General features: G+C 40.8%; 1 long non-coding RNA gene across 1 annotated transcript; it reads left to right on the top strand.

The window, feature by feature from the left end:
• The first annotated feature begins 16685 nt into the window (after window positions 1-16685).
• Window positions 16686-18654, top strand: LOC112447380 (uncharacterized). The gene is made up of 3 exons (XR_003035544.2): window positions 16686-17203; window positions 17460-17584; window positions 18553-18654. It is a non-coding gene; the product is annotated as an uncharacterized lncRNA (long non-coding RNA).
• Window positions 18655-23429: the final 4775 nt, after the last annotated feature.

The raw sequence follows: 23429 nt of genomic DNA, 5'->3' as shown, positions 1-23429 counted from the left end.
CTTCAGTACCACTATTCTGCTCTTCCTTGTCCTAAGAAGTTTCTATCTTTACTGTCTCTTCTCCATACCATTCTCTCTTATACCGACTCAGTCAGAATTTAATCCCAACCACTCCACTAAAACCCTTCTTGTCCCAGTACTGTTGACCTGTGCTTGGAAAGTCTAAAGGTCAGTTCTCAATTCTTATTTTATTCATTCTATCATCAGCAACTGGCGTTAATTGATCATTCCCTCTCTCTTGAGCAAAGACCTAGACACACATTTATTGTAGACTTACCACAAGTAGGATACAGCCATGAACCAAAGCAAAAAAAAAAAAATTCCTACCTCATCATCTGTTTATAATTTTACATACACTCAGCCCTTCTTGATGCTGCTTTCAGCCTTCTCTGGGAAGAATAACCTGTAGGAACCACCTGAAATGGCTCCTGTATCCTCTGACCTATGGTTGGTTCAGCCAGTGGGGGACCCTGACCAGAGATCAGGAGGAGGGAAGAGAGCAACGGCAGGTATTTCTTTGCCTGGCTCTGTCCCTGAGAGATTGCCTCACGGGGTGTCCCTCAAAGTTTCTCTCAGGCTGACCTCTGTACAGTTCTTTCCTTCCTGTTTGGATAAGAGCTTCCCTCTCATCTTCAGATCTGGGGTAGCAACATCTTATCTGCTCCTATCCATGTGAGTTCCTTTACACATACAGTTTTGTAAACAGTCCCTTTATGAATAAATCTTCCACAAACATACATAAAAGTACATCATTATTTCCTTTTGAGACTGTCACTAATTCACTTCCCTGGGAGAACTTAACTTTCTGTAGGTGAGAGACATATAATAAACACAATTTTAAAATAAATTAGAAGGTGATAAGTAACATGGAGAAAGATAAGGCAGAAAAGGGAGAGGGGAAGGCTAGAAGAACAGTGTTGCAATTTTAAGTCCTGAGATCAGGGAAGGTCCAACTAAGGAAGTGATAGTTGAACCAAGATGAAGGATCTGAGACTCGAGCCCTGCAGATATCTAAGGGACGAGCTTTCCAAGCAGAGGAAACTGCTAATACAATGTTGCTGAGACAGGTTCTCATCTGCTGTGTTTTAGGAGCCAGGAGCAAAGTGATTATAAATGGGGAGTAGTAGGAGACAAAGTCATAGAAATGATACGGCAGAGGAGTGTAGATGCCAGATTATATAGGCTGTTTTTAAGGACTGGTTTTTGCTCTGAATAAAATGCAGAGCCATTAGATGGTTTTGGGAAGAGGAGCGATATGATCTGATTTTAAGTTTTAAAGACATCATTCTGGCTGTTGTGCTGAGAATAGATCATGGTGGCAAAGATGAATGCAGGGATTCCAGCTAAAAGTTTCTCGCATATTATTCTGGGTAAGAGATGATAGTGGCTTACACCAGAGTGGCAGTGGTAATGGTGGTGAGAAGTGGCAGAATTCTGGGTATATTTTAATAGAGCTCCTAGATTTACTGATGGATTGAAATGAGGCTAAAGAAGGAGTCAGGCATGAATCCCAAGGGTTTTGGCCTGAGCAGGTGAAAGGATATTGTTGCCATCAATTGTAATGTTGAAAAAAACAAGACTTGTGAAAAAAAAGATGACATGTTTCATTTTGGGCATGTGTTAACTGGGTCAGGAAGGTCTGAAGTAAGAAATGGCAACCCACTCCAGTATTCTTGCCTGGAAAATTCCATGGACAGAGGAGCCTGGTGGGCCACAGTCCATGGGATTGCAGTGTCAGACACTACTGAGCACGTACATATCATTATTCATTGAAATAGCTGAAAGATGATCCAAGTGTAGATGTTAATAAGACTTGGATTAAGATCTGTAGTTCAGAAAGTGGTCTGGGCTGGAGATACAAATTTGGGAGCCATTAATATAGATAAAATATTTATAATCATGATATTGGATAAAATCACCAAGAAATTGATTATATATATAGAAGAAGAAATGGAAAAGGAAATGGCTACTCACTTGAGTATTCTTGCCTGGGAAATCTTATGGACAGAGGAGCCTGGCAGGCTATAGTCTGTGGGGTTGCAAAGAGTCAGACATGACTGAGCAACTGAGCACGCATGCATAGGAGAAGAAAAGTCAATGATTGAGTCTTTTGGGGCACTCGGATGTTAAAAGTTAAAGAGATAAGAAACAACAAGCATAAGAGACAAAGAAGTTTCCAATAAGGTAGGATGAAAACAAAGAGAATGTAGAGCAAAAGTTATCAAACTATGGCTCACAGGGGCCAGATCTGACCCCCTGTCTTTTTTTGTAAGTAAACTTTTATTGGAATACTACCAAACTTAACTCATTTACATCTTCTCTTTGGCTGTTTTCATACTACAGTGGCATAGTTGAGTCATTTCAACAGAAACTGTATGATCCCCAAAGCCCAAAATTGCTATCTGGCTCCCTTACAGAAAAACTTTGTTGGCCTCTGGTGTATAGAATCTTGGAAGTCAAGTCAAAACAAGTGTTTCATTGAGAGGGAGTGACTGCATTGTGATCATGATTAAAATTCCATTAGAAAAACCAACATGGAGCTGACTTTGGTGACTTCAGCAAGATAGTATCAGTGAAATAATTGGAGAAACATACTCTTGTTCATTATTCCCAGGTCTCTAAACTTATTGTAGTCACAGTTAAAATTGCAGTAGCATTTTTGTAAAGAACTGGTAAATTTACTCAACTTTATGAGGAATAATAAAGGTTCTTAATCAGCTAAATCAGCTGTGGCAAAAGAGTAAAAGTGGGTATGCATATGCAAAAAAGTGGAGCTCTGGTCCACGCTTGGCACCATATACAAAATATAAATCTCAAAATCAATCATAGATCTAAATATAAAATCTCAAACTGTAAAACTTAACTGAATAACAGGAGAAAATCTTTGTGACTTTGTTTAGGCCAAGATTTCTGAGCTATGACACCGAAAGCACAATACATAAAAATGAATTGGATTTTGTCAAAATTGAAAAAAAACTTTGCTCTGTAAAAGATAACTGTTAAGAGAATGAGAGGAAAAGCCACAGACTGGGAGAAAATATTTATAAATCATAAACTAATAAAAAACTTTTATCCAGAAAATATAAAGAACTTTTAATCATAAGATAATAAAAAAATTTAATTAGATAAATATTTAAGTAGATACTTCATCAGAAAATATATAAATGGAAAGCACATAAAAAGATCTCAACATCATTTGTCATTACAAATTAAAATCATAATGAGATACTACTACGTACTTATCAGAAGAGCTAAAATTAGAATGACTGAACATACCAAGTCTTCGCAAAGATGTAAAAGAACCAAAATCTTCATACATTACTGGGAGAAATATAAAGTGGCAGAACAACTTTGGAAAAACATTCAGCCATTTCTTACAAAGTTTAATGTTCACTTCCTTTATGACTGAAACCTCTCACTCCTAGATACTTACTTACCTAAGAGAAGTGAAAGCATGAAGATTTACATGTTTATATTACACCGCAAAGGAAACCATCAACTAAATAAAAAGGCAACTTCCATAATGAGGAAAATGTTTACAAGTAATATATTGATAAGAGGTTATAATATAAAGAGCTCATACAACCAAATAGCAAAAAAAAGTAATTTTAAAATGGGCAGTGGATCTGAATGGATGTTTTTCCGAAGAAGACACTCAACGGACAACAGGTACATGAAAAGATGGTTTGGGGTTTTTTTTAGTTTTTTTTTTTTTTTTTTTTTTTTTGCCGAGCTATGTGGCTTGAGGGATCTTCATTCCCCAACCAGGATTGAACCTAGGCTCTCAGCAGAGAAAGTATGGACTCCTAACCACTGGACCACGAGGGAATTTCTGAAAAGATATCCCATATCAGTAATCCTCAGGGTAATGCAAACCAAAACCACAGTGAACTATCATCTCATAGCTGTTAACAAAAAGATAAGAAATAGCAAGTACGTGGCAAGGGTGTGGAGAGTAGGGAGGTCCTGTGCACTGTGAGTGGGAATGTAACTTGGTGCAGCCACTATGGAAAACAGTATGGAGGATTCTCAAAAAGTTAGTACACCTGTATGGCCCAACCGCTACATTTCTGGGTATTTATCTGAAAAACATGGAAACACTAATTTGAAAAGATACATTCACCCCTGTGTTTATTGTGCCTTTATTTATAATAGTCAAGATATTGAAACAGCATGTGTGTGTGTGTATCAGTGGGTGAATGGATAAAGATGTGACTTACATATACAAAAGAATGAAATCCTGCTACTTGCAACAACATGGATGGACCTTGAAGGTATTATGTTAAGTAAGTTGGAGAAAGACAAAACGCTTATGATTTCACTAGTATGTGAAATCTTAAAAAGTAAAAACAAACTCCTAGATACAGAGATCAGATTAGTGGTTACCAGAGGGAAAGGAGGTCAATTGTATGGTGATGAATGGTAACGAAATTTGTGATGGTGCTCACTTTGTAGTTAAACAGATGTTGAAGTATAATGCTGTACTGTTGAAGTGTATATACCTTTTTAAAAATACGCCTACCATATGATCCAGCAGTTCTATTTCTGGATGTTTATCTGAAGGAAGTGAAAATGCTAACTGGAAAAAAATATACTCACCCCCATGTTCGTTGCAGCATTATTTATTATAGCCAAGACATTGAAGCAACTTAAGTGTCTTTTAATGAATGACTGATGAAGAAAATGTATATATGTGTATATATGTACATGTGTGTATGCATATAGACAATGGAATATGATTCAGCCATTTAAAAAGAAAGAAAGCTTGCCATTTATGACAACTTGGGTGGACCCTGTCTGCTGAGTCAAATGGAGAAAGACAGATATCAGATGTGCTTACTTATATGTGAAATCTAAGAAGAAAACAAAAAACTCAAACTCATAGTAATGGGTTCTTGGTTTGAGGAGTGGGAGAAATGGTCGAAGAGAATCAAAAGATACAAACTTACACAGTTATAAAATAAACCATGGGTTTGTAATGTACAACATGGTGACTACAGCTAATGATATCGTATATTTGAAAGTTGCTAAGGGTATGTCTTAAAAGTTTTCATCACAAGAAAAAAAGATCTGCAGCTGTGCATGGACTTAATGTGGTGATCATTTGACAATATGTACAAACATTGAATCATATTGTGTGCCTAATATTAGTATAATGTTGAATGTCAATTATATCTCAATTTTTTAAAAAAGACTTACTTGTAGCAGCTTTATTTGTAATGGCACCAAACTGGAAACAAAACAAATATCCATCAACAGATGAAGAAGTAAACAAATTAGTATATCTATACACTGGAATACTTCTCACAAATAAAAACAAATGAACTATTGCTCAGTTCAGGTCAGTTCTGTCACTCAGTCATGTCTCAACTCTGCGAACCCATGAACTGCAGCACGCCAGGCCTCCCTATCCATCACCAACTCCCGGAGTCCACCCAAACCCATGTCCATTGAGTTGGTGAAGCCATCCAACCATCTCATCCTCTGTCATCCCCTTCTCCTACTCTCAATCTTGCCTGTATCAGGGTCTTTTCCAATGAGTCAGCTCTTCACATCAGGTGGCCAAAGTATTGGAGTTTCAGCTTCAGCATCAGTCCTTCCAATGAACACCCAGGGCTGATCTCCTTTAGGATGGATGGTTGAATCTCCTTGGAGTCCAAGGGACTCTCAAGAGTCTTCTCCAACACCACAGTTCAAAAGCCTCAATTCTTCGGTGCTCAGCTTTCTTTAATAGTCCAACTCTCACATCCATACATGACCACTGGAAAAACCATAGCCTTGACTAGATGGACCTTTGTTGGCAAAGTAGTGCCTCTGCTTTTTAATATGCTATCTAGGTTGGTCATAACTTTCCTTCCAAGGAGTAGTTCAGTTCAGTTCAGTTCAGTCGCTCAGTCGTGTCCGACTCTTTGCAACCCCATGAATTGCAGCACGCCAGGCCTCCCTGTCCATCACCAACTCCCAGAGTTCACTCAGACTCATGTCCATCGAGTCAGTGATGCCATCCAGCCATCTCATCCTCTGTCCTCCCCTTCTCCTCCTGCCCCCAATCCCTCCCAGCATCAGAGTCTTTTCCAATGAGTCAACTCTTCGTATGAGGTGGCCAAAGTACTGGAGTTTCAGCTTTAGCATCATTCCTTCCAAAGAAATCCCAGGGCTGATCTCCTTCAGAATGGACTGGTTGGATCTCCTTGCAGTCCAAGGGACTCTCAAGAGTCTTCTCCAACACCACAGTTCAAAAGCATCAATTCTTCAGCGCTCAGCTTTCTTCACAGTCCAACTCTCACATCCATACATGACCACTGGAAAAACCATAGCCTTGACTGCTGCTGCTGCTGCTGCTGCTGCTAAGTCACTTCAGTCGTGTCCTACTCTGTGCAACCCCATAGACGGCAGCCCACCAGGCTCCCCGGTCCCTGGGGTTCTCCAGGCAAGAACACTGGAGTGGGTCGCCATTTCCTTCTCCAATGCATGAAAGTGAAAAGTGAAAGTGAAGTTGCTCAGTTGTGTCCGACTCTTCTCGACCCCATGGACTGCAGCCTACCAGGCTCCTCCATCCATGGGATTTTCCAGGCAAGAGAGTATTGGAGTGAGGTGCCATTGCCTTCTCCCATAACCTTGACTAGACGGACCTTTGTTGGCAAAGTAATGTCTCTGCTTTTCAATATGCTATCTAGGTTGGTCATAACTTTCCTTCCAAGGAGTAAGCATCTTTTAATTTCATGGCTGCAGTCACCATCTGCAGTGATTTTGGAGCCCAAAAAAACAAAGTCTGACACTGTTTCCACTGTTTCCCCATCTATTTCCCATGAAGTGATGGGACCAGATGCCATGGTCTTCGTTTTCTGAATGTTGAGTTTTAAGCCAACTTTTTCAGTCTCCTCTTTCACCTTCATCAAGAGGCTTTTTCAGTTCCTCTTCACTTTCTGCCAAGCGTCTTTTAATTTCATGGCTGCAATCACCATCTGCAGTGATTTTGGAACTATTGCTACAAACAAGAAAATAGATGAATCTCAAAATACTTACCCTGAGTGAAAGAAACCAGACAAAAACAAGGACATATTTTATGATTCCATTTATGTAAAGTTCTCGAAAATGAGAATTAATTCATAATCATTGAAAGTAGATCAGTAGTTGCCAGAGAAAGAGCAGGGAGATGGGTGGAGGGAGGGATTGAAAAGGTGCATGAGGAAATTTCAAAGGGTGATGGATATTTTTATTATTTTGATTGTGGTGATGGTTTCATGGGTGTATGTACATTTTTAATATGTACAGTTAACTATTTCAGTCATAATAAAGCTGTTTAAAAAGTACTACAAAGGTGTAATGATTTTTCTTTTTAAGTGTAGTATTGGTGAAAGAACTAAAGAATGGTTAAGCAGTTGACCAGAAGAGAGAGCTCAGGGGTAAACTTATATACTCTCTTTCTGTACTAATATATACATTTTATAGTCTATACATTGTTAATAGTTCTTTCAGTGACTCTCTGTGTGAAAACATTTATTTTTGCCCTTTCTCTTGAATAATAGTTTCATTAAGTACAGAATTCCATGGCACCATTATTTCCCTTAGCACTTCACAGATACTGTTGCATTGTCTTTTAACCTCTTATTTTACTGCTGCGAAGTCTATCAGCAATCTAATTGCAGCTCGTTTTGGCTAGTTTGCCCTTTAAAGATTGTTTAAAGATTTTTGCCATGTCTTTGGTAGTTTAGGCAGCGATTTTCTTTTCATTTATCCTGCTCAACACTTGGTGTACTTCATCTTTCTGAAGATTGATGTGTATTAATTATGCAAATTTCTTGCCGTAATATATTCAAATATCGCCTCACAAGCACCCTCTCTTTCCTCCTACGGGAGCTCCTGTGAGGCCTCTCGTGCTGTGCTTCCCTCTGGTCACTTTGCTTACTTTCACTGGTTTTCTGTCTGTTCTGGTTCACTACCGCTTTCTTCAGCTGCAGCTGTCTTATCTGGTGTTTGTCCACCCCATGTATTTCTCTTTTAATTTCCGTAACTTTATTTTTCGTTTCTAGGTACTGTGTATGCTTTTTATATCAAATGCGTTGTTCCTTTTTCACAGTAATATGTTCCTTATATCTTTTACAGCTTTCATCATTTAAAGATAATTTCACACTCTTTCAGAACATGCTGTTGTGTCAAGTATTTAGGTCATCAGTACTCCTCTTTGTTCATGACACAGTCTTTCCTTGTGTGTTTTATAGTTTTTGATCGTATGTCTGTCTTGAAGAGCAGTTGCTAATTCACTGAGGATCCTATAATGGAGCTGTGGACTGTGATATAGGTGCTAGAGATTCAAAGAGAAGGTAGTTTAGCAGGAAGGACTCTCAGAAGGTAGGCAATTATAGTGTAATTAATGCTACACAGGAAATAAAATTTTAAGAATATAAATGTATTAATGGTTTGCAAAATATACAAGATAGTGTGCTTTTAACCTCTTAAGGAAGTAAACATAAAATAACTCATACCTAACACCATTTAAAATATATAAATTGGAATGAAAAACATAAATTTTGTGAGGCAAGCAGAAGTTTGGGGGAACCTTAAGCTTTCTGCCACAAACGTCTTTTGTACCTTTTTTTTTTCCCCTTGTATCTTTTACTCTGGCAACAGAGTGAAAAGCATACTGTTTTAGGTAAGATTTCCAGAGAAACAGACGTCAAGACAGAGATATGCATGCAGGAGGTTTAAATTAGAGAGTACTGTCAGGAATAACTTCTGTGAGAGAGTGAGAGTAGCAAGATTGGGCAGAGGGAGTTGTTGAATTCTGCAGTGCAGCTACACTGGAGGCTGTCAGACTTGTTCTGAAGTAAGGACTGGGCTGTTATTCCTGAGTATCAATAGTCACTGAAGGTGGGGCAACCCCAGGGAAAAGAAAAAACCTGAGTAAGGCAGTTTCCTTCAATGGGACAACTCCTAGAAAGAACAGTAGCTGTTAACAGCCCCAGAACTAGGGAAAAGAATGCCTCCTTCTGAAGGGGACATCTGGTCCATGCACAGAATCCACTGTACCAAATAAGGCTTTTCCATAATTAGCTCAAAGTGCTTGAGCAAGAGAGGCAAAATTCTAAAACTGGGTGTTTCTCTTCTGAGAAATAAGTATCCCAGGGATAGTTTAGTACCTATTCAGACCAAAAGAAGATGGCAAGCCCATAAAAAAGAAGAGCTAATTTTGAGTTGAGATTCAAAGTGAGTTAATGTATGGAGGTCATTATTCATTTAATAAATTATCTAACATCATCTGGAGATAAGCTTACTAAAGAGTGAACAGGAAACTAAGTTCTGATAATGGCTTTTGTCAGTGAAAATTGGGTCTTTGAATAAATCATTTATCATCCCTAGATTTCAGTTTTTTTGAGGAATCTCTATTCTGGTGTTCATGGCTGCTGTATCAATTTACACCCTACTAAAAGTTTTTAAGGGTTCCCTTATCTCCATGTCCAGCTTTCTTATCCATTCATCTGCTGATGGACATCTAGGTTGCTTCCATGTCCTGGCTATTATAAACAGTGCTGCGATGAACATTGGGGTACACGTGTCTCTTTCCCTTCTGGTTTCCTCAGTGTGTATGCCCAGCAGTGGGGTTGCTGGATCATAAGGCAGTTCTATTTCCAGTTTTTTAAGGAATCTCCACACTGTTCTCCATAGTGGCTGTACTAGTTTGCATTCCCACCAACAGTGTAAGAGGGTTCCCTTTTCTCCACACCCTCTCCAGCATTTATTGCTTGTAGACTTTTGGATCGCAGCCATTCTGACTGGTGTGAAATGGTACCTCATAGTGGTTTTGATTTGCATTTCTCTGATAATGAGTGATGTTGAGCATCTTTTCATGTGTTTGTTAGCCATCTGTATGTCTTTTTGGAGAAATGTCTATTTAGTTCTTTGGCCCATTTTTTGATTGGGTCGTTTATTTTTCTGGAGTTGAGCTGTAGGAGTTGCTTGTATATTTTTGAGATTAGTTGTTTGTCGGTTGCTTCATTTGCTATTATTTTCTCCCATTCTGAAGGCTGTCTTTTCACCTTGCTAATAGTTTCCTTTGATGTGCAGAAGCTTTTAAGGTTAATTAGGTCCCATTTGTTTATTTTTGCTTTTATTTCCAATATTCTGGGAGGTGGGTCATAGAGGATCCTGCTGTGATGTATGTCGGAGAGTGTTTTGCCTATGTTCTCCTCTAGGAGTTTTATAGTTTCTGGTCTTACGTTTAGATCTTTAATCCATTTTGAGTTTATTTTTGTGTATGGTGTTAGAAAGTGGTCCAGTTTCATTCTTTTACAAGTGGTTGACCAGATTTCCCAGCACCACTTGTTAAAGAGATTGTCTTTAATCCATTGTATATTCTTGCCTCCTTTGTCGAAGATAAGGTGTCCATATGTGCGTGGATTTATCTCTGGGCTTTCTATTTTATTCCATTGATCAACATTTCTGTCTTTGTGCCAGTACCTCCAGTTCCATTCTTCTTTCTCAGATCGCTTTGGCTTATTCGAAGGTTTTTTGTATTTCCATACAAAATTGGTGAAATCTATTTTGTCTATCCTTGAAACCATGCAAAACATTTATTTGTCATCTCGATGCTAGCCATTCTGACAAGTGTGAAGTGTTATCTCAATGTGATTTTGATTTGCAAAGTGATTAATCATCATTTTGATGATTAATTATGTCAAGCATTTTTTCATGTGCCTGTTGGCCATTTGTCTGTCTTGTTTGAAAAAAAAAATCTCTTCTGAACTTCTGCCCATTTTTATTTCATTGGTTTTTTTTTTTTATGTTGAGCTCTTTGAGCTGTTTCTACATTTTGGATATTTGGGTATTGGTCATAGCAACTTCACTTTCACTTTTCACCTTCATGCATTGGAGAGGGAAATGGCAACCCACTCCAGTGTTCTTGCCTGGAGAATCCCAGGGGTGGGGGAGCCTGGCAGGCTGCTGTCTATGGGGTCACACAGAGTCCGACACAACTGAAGTGACTTAGCAGCAGCAGCAGCAGCAGCATATCATTTGCAAATATTTTTTCCCATTCAGTAGATTGACTTTTCATTTTGTCGATGGTTTCCTTTGCTGTGCAAAAACTTTTAAATTTTATTACGTCCTATTGGTTTGTTTTTGCTTTTATTTCTTTTACTTTAGGAGACATATGCAAAAAAAAATATGGCTACAATTTATGTCAGTGTTCCACCTATCTTTTTTCTAGGAGTTTTATATGGGTCTTGATCTTATATATAGGTGTTTAATCCATTTTGAATGTATTTTTGTATATGGTATAAGAAAATGTCCTAATTTCATTATGCTACATATTTTCCCAGAACTTCTTATTAAAGAGCTTGTCTTGTCTTCACTGTATATTCTCATCTTTGCTGTAGATGAATTGGTCATAAGTGTGTGGGTTTGTTTATTTATTTCTATCCTGTTCCACTGGTCTGAATTTCCATTTTTGTGCCAGTACCATTCTGTTTGGATTACTGTAGTTTTATAGTCACTCAGTGGCTTATAATTTTCTCTTTGTGATATATTTGTCTGATTTTGGTATGAAGGTGATGCTGGCCTCGTAGAATGAGTTTGGAAGTGTTCTTTCCTCTGCAGTTTTTTGGAATAGCTTGAGAAAGATAGGTGTTAACACTGAATATTTGGTAGTGAAGCCAGACCTGTAAAGCCTTAACCTGTAAAGCCTTCTGGTCCTGGACTATTGTTTTTGGGAGTTTTTCAATTACTGATTGAATTTCACTATTGGCAATTGGTCTGGTTGGATTTTCTGTTTCTTCTTGGTTCAATCTTACAAGATTGTACATTTTCTAGGAATTTGTCCATTTCTCCTAGGTTGTCCGTTTTATTGGTATATAGTTGTTCTTACTAATGTCTCATGATCCTTTGTATTTCTGTGGCACCAGTTGTAACTTTTCTTTTTTCATTTCTGATTCTATTGATTTGGGCCCTCTTCTTTTCTTGATGAGCCAGGCTAAAGGTTTATCAATTTTGTATATCTTTTCAAAGAATCTGCTTTTAATTTCATTCATCTTTTCTTTTTTTTTTTTAGTCTCTATTTCATTTGTTTATGCTCTGATCTTTATTATTTCTTTCCTTCTCTAACTTTGGATTTTGTTTCCTGTTCTTCTAGTTTCTGTAGATATAATGTTAGTTTATTTGAAATTGTCCTTGTTTTCCTGAGATAGGCTTGTGTCACTATGATAAACTTCGCTCTTAATAACTGCACACAACATAAACAAGCAGAAATGCATGAGACACTAAAAGGCCCATGGAGTTTTGAGGCTACTGCTGGTTCACTGGTGGGCAGACCCAGGCCCCTGGATCTCTGGCTTCAGGGTCCCAGGGGTCCTGGAGCTGCTGTTGGTCCACTGGGGGGCTGGGCAAGTTCCTGACACAGCTGGCTGTGGAGTCCTGGTGTCCCGGAGCTTGTGTCAGCCCACTAGTGAATGAGGCCAGGTCCTGGGGCAGCTGGGTGAGGACTCCAAGGTGTCTCAGAGCTGGTTTGGGCCTCCTGAAGAGTGGGCTGGGTCCTCTCGCAGAAGGCTATGGGGCTGTAGTGGTCTTGGAATCAGTGTCTGCCTGCTGGGTGGAGCCTGAGCCCAGGAAATCCTGGACCTGGTGCCTGCCAGTGGTGGGTGGAGCTGGGTCCCAGGCTCTCTGGCTTCAGGACCCACTGCTAGATCAGGCTGAGGCATGAGGGTCCTAATCCTAGGGTTACTGCCACCTTGCTGGTAGGCAGAGCAGGGCCAGATCCTATAGCTTAAGCTAGAGGGAGGATTCTAAAGTGGTTCTTGCCAGAACCAGTGTTCACATGGTTGAACAAGCTCCCCAAAATGGCTGCTACCAGAATCCGTGTCCCTAGGGTGACTCCAGTTGCCTCCATGTCTCTCTGGGAGACTCTCCAAGATCAGCAGGTGGGTCTGACCCAGGATCCTTTCAAATAACTGCTTCTGCCCTAGCTCCCTGAGCATGTGAGATTTTGTGTGCATCCTTTAAGAAAAGAGACTTTTATTTCCTACAGTCCTCTGAGTGTCCTGAATGTAAGCCCCACTGGCCTTCAAAGTCAAATGTCCTGGGGATTCATCTTCCCGGTGCAGGACCTCTGGAATGGGGAGCCCAGTGTGGTGCTTGGATCACTCACTCCTTGAAGGAAATCTCTGCAATTGTCATCATCCTCCCATTTGTGGGTCACCTGCTCAGGGAATGGGTATCGACTATTCTGCATCTCTGCCCCTCCCCTGCACATCTTGAGGTTCCTTTATAACTTTAATTGTAAACCGTCTTTTCTACTAGATTCCAGTCTTTTTCATATTGATGAGAATACGAGACTGATCTCATTCACAGCTGCTCTGTGAATAGTTGTCATTTTAGTGTGCCCATGAGAGGTGGTGAACTCAGGGTCTTCCTACTCCACCATCTTGGCCAATGAAAGTTTTTATTTAAAAAAAAAAAGCACAAGTATGTTACATTGTAAGTCCCTATGATCTTGGCATAGTGACTTGAACATGATGTAGTTTAAAAACAAAAGAAATTGTTGTTATTAATAATGGTGACAAAATAATGATGTACATTATACCAGTAAGTGGTCAACTCATAATCCTGCTGTATTTCAAAAATTTTAAACAATCAATTACCATTCAACTAAGTCTGGCACCAGGAAGTTCCCTGATTGATAGCAGCTTATATATAAGCCCACATTTGTTTCTAATTCTGAATGTATCTCAGTATCCCCTTTCTGAAGTATGAAATTCTGACCTTTTACATTAAAACACAAGGTCTGGCCATTTTTCCAGAAACTGTAGAGATTTATTACTTCCCTCCGTAATAGCGAACCAGTAAGGCTGAAAAATAAGAATTTGGTGTGATGGGTCAGTAACACTTGTATTCAGGACTTAAACTGCTATAAACACCATTTGCAAACACATTGTGTTATGGCTCTGATACACAGTGCAGGAAAAGAAAAGCTCTGGGTGGCCACAGCATCTATGATGTTGGTGTCTCCTGGAATAAGATCTTGATTAATTCTGCTTATGATTACTCTAATTCATCTGTATTTTATATCAGTGTGGCTGAGTAATGTTTGGTACAGTAATTAGAAGTACTGAATTTCTGTAAACGAAAGCTATCAGTACACCATGCTCTGATCACGTACTCGCACTTAATGATGTCATTTGTTTTAGTAATAACCCAACTTAAAAATACTTTTGACTTTTTTCTCAGGAAGTGTTTCCAAGCAAGCAGCACGTAACCCTTCATCTGCAGTGGCACATTTAGCTAATGTGACTTTAAAGCACCTTTATAGAACATCTAATTATAGATGTAGAAAATGGGGTAGAATGGCAGGAGATAATAAATCATTTAAGATCACAAAGTAAATTAGGGCAGAACTCTGTTGTTGGTAGTTTGTTCAAGACAAGCCATTCTCAAAGTGGTAGTTTGTGAACCGTGTGCTGTGCCTGATTGCTCGAGCACAGGTCTACATTATCCGTGCCTGTGTGTATTTGACTTTAATCTTCAAGTTATACACACTTTGTGTGTCTCCAAGGCAGAAGTATTTCCAGGAGTGCCTCACTTGAGACTTAAGTGTTTTGCTCATCCAATCTGTGATCCAGTGTAAATTAGTCAGGGTTTTCTAGAGAAACAGAGTGGTACATCTAAATGCTTACTGCAGATGGTGACTGCAGCCATGCAATTAGAAGACGCTTGCTCCTTGGAAGGAAAGTTATGACCAACCTAGATAGCATTTTCAAAAGCAGAGACATTACTTTGCCATCAAAGGTTCATCTAGTCAGGGCTATGGTTTTTCCTGTGGTCATATATGAATGTGAGAGTTGGACTGTGAAGAAGGCTGAGCGCCGAAGAATTGATGCTTTTGAACTGTGGTGTTGGAGAAGACTCTTGAGAGTCCCTTGGACTGCAAGGAGATTCAACCAGTCCATTCTGAAGGAGATCAGCCCTGGGATTTCTTTGGAAGGAATGATGCTAAAGCTGAAACTCCAGGACTTTGGCCACCTGATGCGAAGAGTTGACTCATTGGAAAAGACTCTGCTGCTGGGAGGGATTGGGGGCAGGAGGAGAAGGGGACGACAGAGGATGAGATGGCTGGATGGCATCACTGACTCGATGGATGTGAGTTTGAGTGAACTCCAGGAGTTGGTGATGGACAGGGAGGCCTGGCGTGCTGCAATTCATGGGGTCGCAAAAAGTCGGACACAACTGAGCGACTGATCTGATCTGATCTGATTATAGGACTTGGCTTATGCCAGTTATGGAGGCCAAGTCCCATGATCTGCCATCTCCAAGCTGAAGAACCAGGAAAGCCAGTGATATGGATTCAGCCCCAGTCCAAAGGCCTAAGAACAGGAGTGGGAGAACCATGTGGTGTCAGTCCAGATTGGAGTCTGACCAGGACCAGGATGTCCGTGTCTGAGGGCGGGAGAAGATGGATATCTCAGCTCCAACAGAGCAGATTTGTCCTTCTTCTGCCTTTTGTTCTGTTTGCACCTACCTCATTGGTAAGGAAGACCATGTTTACTCACGCTGCTGACTCAAATGCTAATCTCTTCTGGAGACACCCTCACAGAAATGCCCAGAAATAGGGTCTTACCAACTATTTGGACATCCTTTAGCCAATCAGGTTGACCCATGAAATTATTCATCATACCCAGCCAACTCAGCATTTATTAACTATACCCTCTCCTATGCAAAGTACCAGATACTGTGCAAAATACGCATGAAGTGAGAAATGTAAACCTTACCCTCAGAATTTACAATGCAGTACGCCTTTGTATGAGCGCACCATCAGTGGAAAAAACAGCAACAAGGCCCAGAATACCCACAGTTTCCCCAGAAAGTGACCCTTTCATAACTGCTTGTGTTACAGGCCGGAGGAACTTCATGCCCAGCAGAATAGCCTCTGACTTCTTTGTTTCATTTTTCCACCTCTACAGTTTATAAGATAGGAAAATATGTTTACTTACTTGCAGAAAATGAGCTTTTCTTTCTCATTTTTTTTCTCTATTCATAGCCCTCTTTTTTCCCCACTTGCTATCAGTTGTTTTCCATAGGTGAATTGTGTGAATTTTCATATTTTATTAATTGTTAAATACTGGTAATTGAAAAAACATGACAAGTTAGCATTGATTCACATGTATACATAAAGTCAGAAATAGTTTGAATAGTTAAACTATACCTGAAGCATTATTCACAATAAACGTTGTACCACGTTGTAAGTTTAGTGTGATAATTAGCAATATAAATTATGTGTCACCCCCAAACCTTTCAAGTAGTTCTGACTCATCATTACATAAGGCTTGCAATTGGTTAACACTCCCAGAAAATTGTTTGGATTCATAAGAAACAGTAGCTAAGTTTTTCGACTTTAAAATCTCTGTGAAGACAAGAAATTTCTACTCAGTCAAATTTCAGTATTGAAGTGGAATCTCATAATACAAAGATAAAACAGATTTTTCACAAACCCACAAAGTAGTAAGAAGTTCTTAGCAATCCAGATGTCCCTGAGTCCTGATATAGAATATTCCGGAGTAGGTGGGATCACTGGCTTTCATCACTAGACTGCATGGACTACTCCCAGCTTACGCACTAGCTCTGTGTGCAGTGTCTGGTTATCTAATCTCTCTGTTCCCCAGCTTCCTCATCTATAAAGGAGAATAATGGTCCTACTTGTAATTAATTAAATACATTTTAACTACTTAGAGCAGTGCCTGGTGCTGTTCTTAATATGTTAGCTATTATTTGCATTATTTGATAATGAGAGTTAATCAAAGAGAACAGAGCTATTGCTAAATGAAATTTTAAACAAAGTGAATGCAGGTGAAGACTCACACATCACTGCCCTTGTATTTGCATTTCTACTCTTTGTCTGTTGCAGATGAGTACCCTGTGATCCCGTTTGGTGTCAGATGACATACTGTCTGCTCCTTGTCCAGATCTTGTACTTCGCCCGGCTTCTTTAACAGAGTGACAGTGACCAGCATGAAAGCAGGGGAGGACGTGAGTGTGGGGCACAGCACCCTGCGCTTCTCAGTACCGTTCCCAGCGTTTCCCTCAGAAAGAAAAATACAGATTGCGCTGTCATTGTTTACCTTCATCCTACTGCTTATCCAGCCTTGGCTACTTACTCTGCTTGCCACCAAGCTTCTAGATTTGTCCAAGATTCAAGTCTTCAGGCCTCTCCCCCTGAAAGGTACAATAAGCGCTGACTGGTTTCTTAGCTAATGTGATGAAGTCATTGTCGCCCCATCCATTTTCTCAAAATAGCAGGTTATTTTCTTTCCTTCCTAGCAGTGTTTCTTAGCTAATTTATTGACTCATCATCACCCTGTCTATTTCCTTAAAATAGAAAATTGTTTCTTTCTTCTCCTTTCTAGTCCTAAATGGAACTCAACTGACTGTAAAACTTAAGTGTTTCTTTCCTCATTTCCACCTGATGTTTTAATCAGCTCAGGACCATCTTCAAACCAGAAGTGAATGTCAGCGTCCACCGTAAAGACCCCTCTCTTCGGCCTTCCCTAAGTGTGCATGGGGCCTCGACCTCCGCTCCTGGAACTGGGCATGTGTGTGCAGGGTGAGTGCTGGGGGAGGGTGTGTAGGGGCACAGCTGCCAACTTGAGAAGCTGACTTTCCGTTGATCTGACAAACACTCTGCTTTCTTATGACCAGTAGTATAAGCCATATTTTAAAAATACAATTTTCCACATAAAGAAAAATGTCCTCCCCAGTAACTTATTGCCATAGATGAATTATTCATGCTCTGTTTGAGTCTGTTCCCTCACTTATGCACTAGGTCTTATTCCCTCTCACCCAATAAAAGACATCATGCTAATAGTTTCTGTTCCCAAGGCCCTGTTACCAACTTTTCACTCTCCACTAAGACATTCCCATAAGCCTACAAGGTTGCTAATATTTTTACTGTCTTCAATAAAATGAACAAAAAACCTTTGACCTACTTTTCCTTCCACCTGTCCAATTCCTGTCCAGTTTCTTCACAGTTAAACTCAATAGCCATTTGTAGATTCCCTCTAATTTTTCCCTTTACACTCTGTATTGAACCAACTTTGGTGAAGTTTCTGCCTACACTACTCCACCAAAATTGTTCTTCTCAAGGCCATCAAGTGACCTCATATTGATCATTCCAGTGGTCAATTATCAGTCCTCATCTTTCCTGACCAGCAGCATTTTATGGCATTGATCACTGTCTTCTCTTTGAAGCACGTTCTTTTGGCCTCCAGAATACCACAGTCTCTTAGTGTCCCTCCTACCTTCCTGGCTATTTCTTCTCAGTCTCTACCCAAGCTGATGTCTTCTCTCTAATCTTGTAGTGTTGGAGTGCCCCAGGCTAAGTGTTGGGCTGTTTCTTCTTTATCCAAGCTCACTACCTTCATGATCTCATCTGCTCTCTGGGCTGTAAATGCCACCTCGTATCTGACAACTCCCAGATCCCTCTCTTGAGCCCAGTTCTCCCTCCTGAGTTAAATATCCAACCGCCTGTTTAACATCTGCCTGAATATCTAAGAGGCATCTCATACTTTACAGGTCTCCAACAGAACTCCAGATTTTACTCTTTAAACTTGGCCTACCTGCAGCGTTCCCAATCTTGGCAACTTGAAAGTTCATGATGGCTCCTTCCTTCCATCTGCTCAGGTAAAAGCCTTAGAGTTAGCTTTGACTCCTGTCTGTCTCTTATGTCCAGGTTGTTGGGAAAACCTATGTGACTGTCCCTTCAAATATTATCAGAATCTGAGTAGTCATCAGCTCGTTGGTTACTCCCTTGGTCTGAGCCATGATCCTCTGTCATTTGGACTAATCTCATAACTTCTTCACTGTCTCTCTTCCTATAACCTGTAAACCTCATAGTTAGAAGCCAGAGCTTTAAAAAATGTAAGACAGATTGTATAATTTGCCTGCTCAAAGCCCTCTAAAACTTCCCATTTTAGTCAGAGTAAAAGTGAAAACCTTGATAACAGGTTCAAGGTCCAGCTAAAGCTGGCATCCCGTTATCTCTCTGACCCCATTTCCTTCTACTCTGCCTTCCTCTCTGCTTCACCCCTCTTCACCAGCTCCCTTGCTGTCCCTCCATTACTCCACACGTACACTCTTGGGGAATGACTGTTCAGGCTGTGCCCTCTCCCGGAAATGGTCTTCTTAGCTAACTTTCTCTTTTCCTTCTTGTCTTCCCTCAGTGAGAGAATCTTCTCAGTGAGACTTGCCCTAACCAGGTGGTTTACTACTACAGCTCTGCCTGTGCATGCAGGCACACACTCACACACATGTACACACACCACTGACACCTCTGATTATCCTTACCCTGTTCTACTGTTTAACATTTTTTTCTGCATCCATCAGCTACGAATACATACTCTACTTATTTATAGTTGTTTAGTTGCTCAGTTGTGTCCAACTTTTATGACCCCATGGACTGCAGCGTGCCAGGCTTCTCTGTTCCTCACCATCTCCTGGAGTTTGCCCAAGTTCATGTCCACTGAGTTGGTGATGCTGTCTAACCAGTCTCATCCTCTGCCACCCTCTTCTCTTTTTGCCTTCAATCGTTCCCAGCATCAGGGTCTTTTCCAATAGTCGGCTGTTTCTATCAGGTGGCCAAAGTGTTGGAGCTTCAGCTTCAGCATCAGTCCTTTCATTGAAGGACTTATTTATTGTATTTGTTATTTATTGTCTGTCTTCCCACTAAATGTAAGCTCTTTTTACATAAAGAGCTAGTAAGATCAAACAAAGATCTTTGTTTTGCTGTAGATATACTTGGAGCATCTGTCACAATCCATGTATTTGACAAATAGTTGTTGATATACACACAGATAGACATACACACACATACGTATAAAATAAAGTCACTTCCCTCTGATAAAGCTGAATGAGAGTTTCAGATCCCACAGAGAGGTGACTGTCCGTATTCTAGAGTGGAGTGAGGCCCTCGCACAGCACTGGGTCTGTTTGTATACACTGGCATCTTCGAGGACAAGCATTTGAACTGTGTTCATGACAGGAATTCAGAGTGAGTAGAAAATGGGGTAAAAGAGAAGTAGGTTATGCCGCTCCTGTTAAGAAATCTGGCACAGTCTTAAAGAAGCCTAGCACAATAAACTATTGTGAGAAGTTGAGAAGTTAAGAAGTTAAACTCAGTAAGAAGTGAGTCAACCAAACTGAACTAAACTCAGTAACAAGACCTGTGATTTCAGGAGGATTTCTGGCTGTAGTGCAGTGCCTCTGACACAGACTCCCCACAAGTTTTATTGGTGTCCTAATAACCAGCACGATTACCCTGTCTATGCCACCCTACAAAGACAGGGACGTGTGCAGATAACACCAGAGACTCCTTAAACTGTTTCACACCTCAGGCGCCAAGCAGCTGTGAGGCCAGATTCTGTAAGAGGACAGAACACAGGCAAGAGGAAACTGTTTTTCTACCCATTTTATAAAAGGTGGGTACCAGCGGCGTAAGGCAGATTGGTGATGACGGTGAAGGATGCTGACTGGCTGCAAAGCCTAGGGTGACCACAGCAGAAGCAGGAGCCAAAGCCGGAGGCCCGGCGGTGGAGTAGGGCAGAGCAGCAGAGCACGCAGAAGCAGCACAGCTGGGCATGGAAAGGGCGGCTGCACCAGCATGAACAGCAGCCCAAGGGAGAGGGAGTGGGTATCTGGGTGAAGCAGCTGTGACAGGCAAGACAGTGTGTGAAATACTGGCCCCTGTGTCATCAGTGGCTTAGGGGGGGCTCAGAGCGCCCTTCCAGAGGAGGGCTGCGGTGCCAGCTCCAGCCACAGCCTGTGGGGCGTATGGCGTGGCGGCCCAGAGCCAACTGAAAGCAGCGCCACGCACAGTGGCCAAGCGTGCCTTGTGACACTGCGATGACCTGCAAAACCCCAGAGATAGTCTGTAAGAGAGAACCTCCGCAGAGGCCCAGGGTTTTACAGCTGTGTGTGTGAGAGCCTTCAAACTAGGGGAATTTGGTTTTTAATATTAAGGTAACTGTTTCCACAAGCCAGGGAATTCTAGGGAAGTTCAGAATTACAAACTTGTTTATGACTGTCCTAAAAGAAACTCTATCTCATGCAGAAGCAAAAGCTTCTGAATTTTTTCTGAAAAACAAAAGGCTAATCCTGTGGGTGATTCAATTAGAAGGCAAATTGAACTTAACCATTCTCATAAGGTCTTTTTTTTGTTCAAGTTGGAGCATTGATTGGGAAGAAGAGGGACTTTCAAAATTGCTAAAGAGACTTTATGGGCAGGTTTGAATGAAACTTAGTCTGCGACCTTTAAATTCTGCCGTGCCTTCTATTCCAGTAGAAATAGCCCTTCTTTCTGCACAAGAAGGTCAATCTCCCCTTACCCAAGGAACCTGAGAGAGTGCTTTTGCAGGAGGCAGAGCCTCCTTAGCACTTATCCCTACCCATCCCTCATTGTTTCTCAAACTAGATCTAGACTTTAATCCTGCAGACCTCAGGAGGTCACTTATAAAATAACCTATAAAATGAGGTCAGTTACAAAATGAAAACCAAAAACACCAAAAGAATAGCAAGATTTTGCCAATTTCAACTGATAAAAATGTACAATATGTTTGGGATTCTAAGTGTTAGATCAGGGTTTAAAGAATGTAAAGAAGGATCAGGTCAAATTTATTGATTTGGGTGTACAAAGGAGACATTCTGGATCTGATTTGTTACGCTAAGAAACTAAGAGTGGCTTTCCAATAGGTGAGTCGTTGGTTCACTAAAACCTGGAACCAAAGGATGATAGGATGAAATGACAATGCTTCGTTGCCAAAGACAGGGTGGGCAGGGTTAATATAAAAGGTGGACGTGGTAAATGTAATGGCAGCAAAGCCCAAAGCAATAATCAGAATGAGACGACCCCTAGAGACCTTTGTATGCATGTGTGCTAAATCACTTCAGTCGTGTCTGACTCTTTGCGATCCTGTGGACTGTAGCCCTCTAGGCTCCTCTGTCGGTAGGATTCTCCAGGCAAGAATACTAGAGTGGGTTGCCATGTCTCCTCCAGGGAATCTTCCTGACTCAGGGGTTGAACCTGAGTCTCCTGCATTGGCAGGCGAGTTCATTACCTCTAGCACCACTTGGGATGCCCCATAGAGATCTTTGCTGCTGCTAAGTTGATTCAGTCGTGTCCGACTCTGTGCAACCCCATAGACGGCAGCCCACCAGGCTCCCCATCCCTGGGATTCTCCAGGCAAGAACACTGGAGTGGGTTGCCATTTCCTTCTCCAATGCATGAAAGTGAAAAGTGAAAGTGAAGTCGCTCAGTCATATCCGACTCTTCGCGACCCCATAGACTACAGCCTACCAGGCTCCTCCACCCATGGGATTTTCGAGGCAAGAGTACTGGAGTGGGGTGCCACTGCCTTCTCTGATAGAGATCTTTGGTGTTGGCTAATTGCTCATGGTGTCCTTAGGTCAGAATTAGATAAGCAGTGTACTGAAATCTTCCTTCAGTAAGTTGCTGTCATTTGTATTTTATATGATTTGGATAAGCAGGAAACTCTAGGTCTGATGAGTCGAAGTCACCTAATACATAATCTTGGCTCCTGAGGCAATCTCCAGACCTGAGCCAGTTCACAGACCCAGAGGCCCTTAAATAAATGGAAGACCAGGTTCCCCTGGGAACAACCCTAATACACAGCCAAAATATATACTGTAAATCTTGCTCCTAAATTTACCCAAAGGGACCTGCAGTCATTTACCAGGGTGATGTGCATTGAGGAAGGTGAAATAAGCAAACTTTCATTGGCTCTGAACTGGCACTAATTCTTAGAGAACCAAAGCACCACTGTGGTCCATCAGTCAGAGTAGGGGCTTATGAAGGTCAGATGTTTATTGGAACTGGGTCTCTAGTCTACTTTACTGCAAGCTCAGTAGGCTCTTAAATTCACCCTATGGTTATTTCTTCAGTTCTGACATTCACCGTTGGAATAGACATACTCAGGAGCTAACAGTAGCCCCACTTTGGTTGCTGTACTCTTGGAATAAGGACTGTTGTAGTAGGAAAAGCCAAATGGAAATCCCCACAAACTCACCTCTACTTACCAAATAGATACTTACTGGTTTGCTTGTCTGAACAAACCCTAACTTATAAAATTACTCAGACCACTTGAAAGCTGACTTGGAATGCTAACATTATTCTGGCTACATATATTTAGAATATCAGTCAGCTCAGGAACTGGCCATTCAGAGGGGCGCCATTACCATCAGTAATATACATGGTATTTTTAGAAAAGATCCTTTTACAAGATGTGGTCTTATAAAGAAGTAAGACTTTATAGTTATGAAATCTAACTTTCTATATTTGGTAGTTAATGACTCGTCATCAGGTTGAATACATTGCTTTATAAAAACTAAAACTGAACATTAATTTATAGAATTTTATTTTGTACTTTTGTATTTGTCTC

Source organism: Bos taurus, chromosome 7 (genome assembly GCF_002263795.3).
Source record: "Bos taurus isolate L1 Dominette 01449 registration number 42190680 breed Hereford chromosome 7, ARS-UCD2.0, whole genome shotgun sequence".
Lineage (NCBI taxonomy): Eukaryota > Metazoa > Chordata > Mammalia > Artiodactyla > Bovidae > Bos > Bos taurus.
Note: the sequence above shows the minus strand (reverse complement) of the source record. Positions and strands in the feature narration are given on the sequence as shown.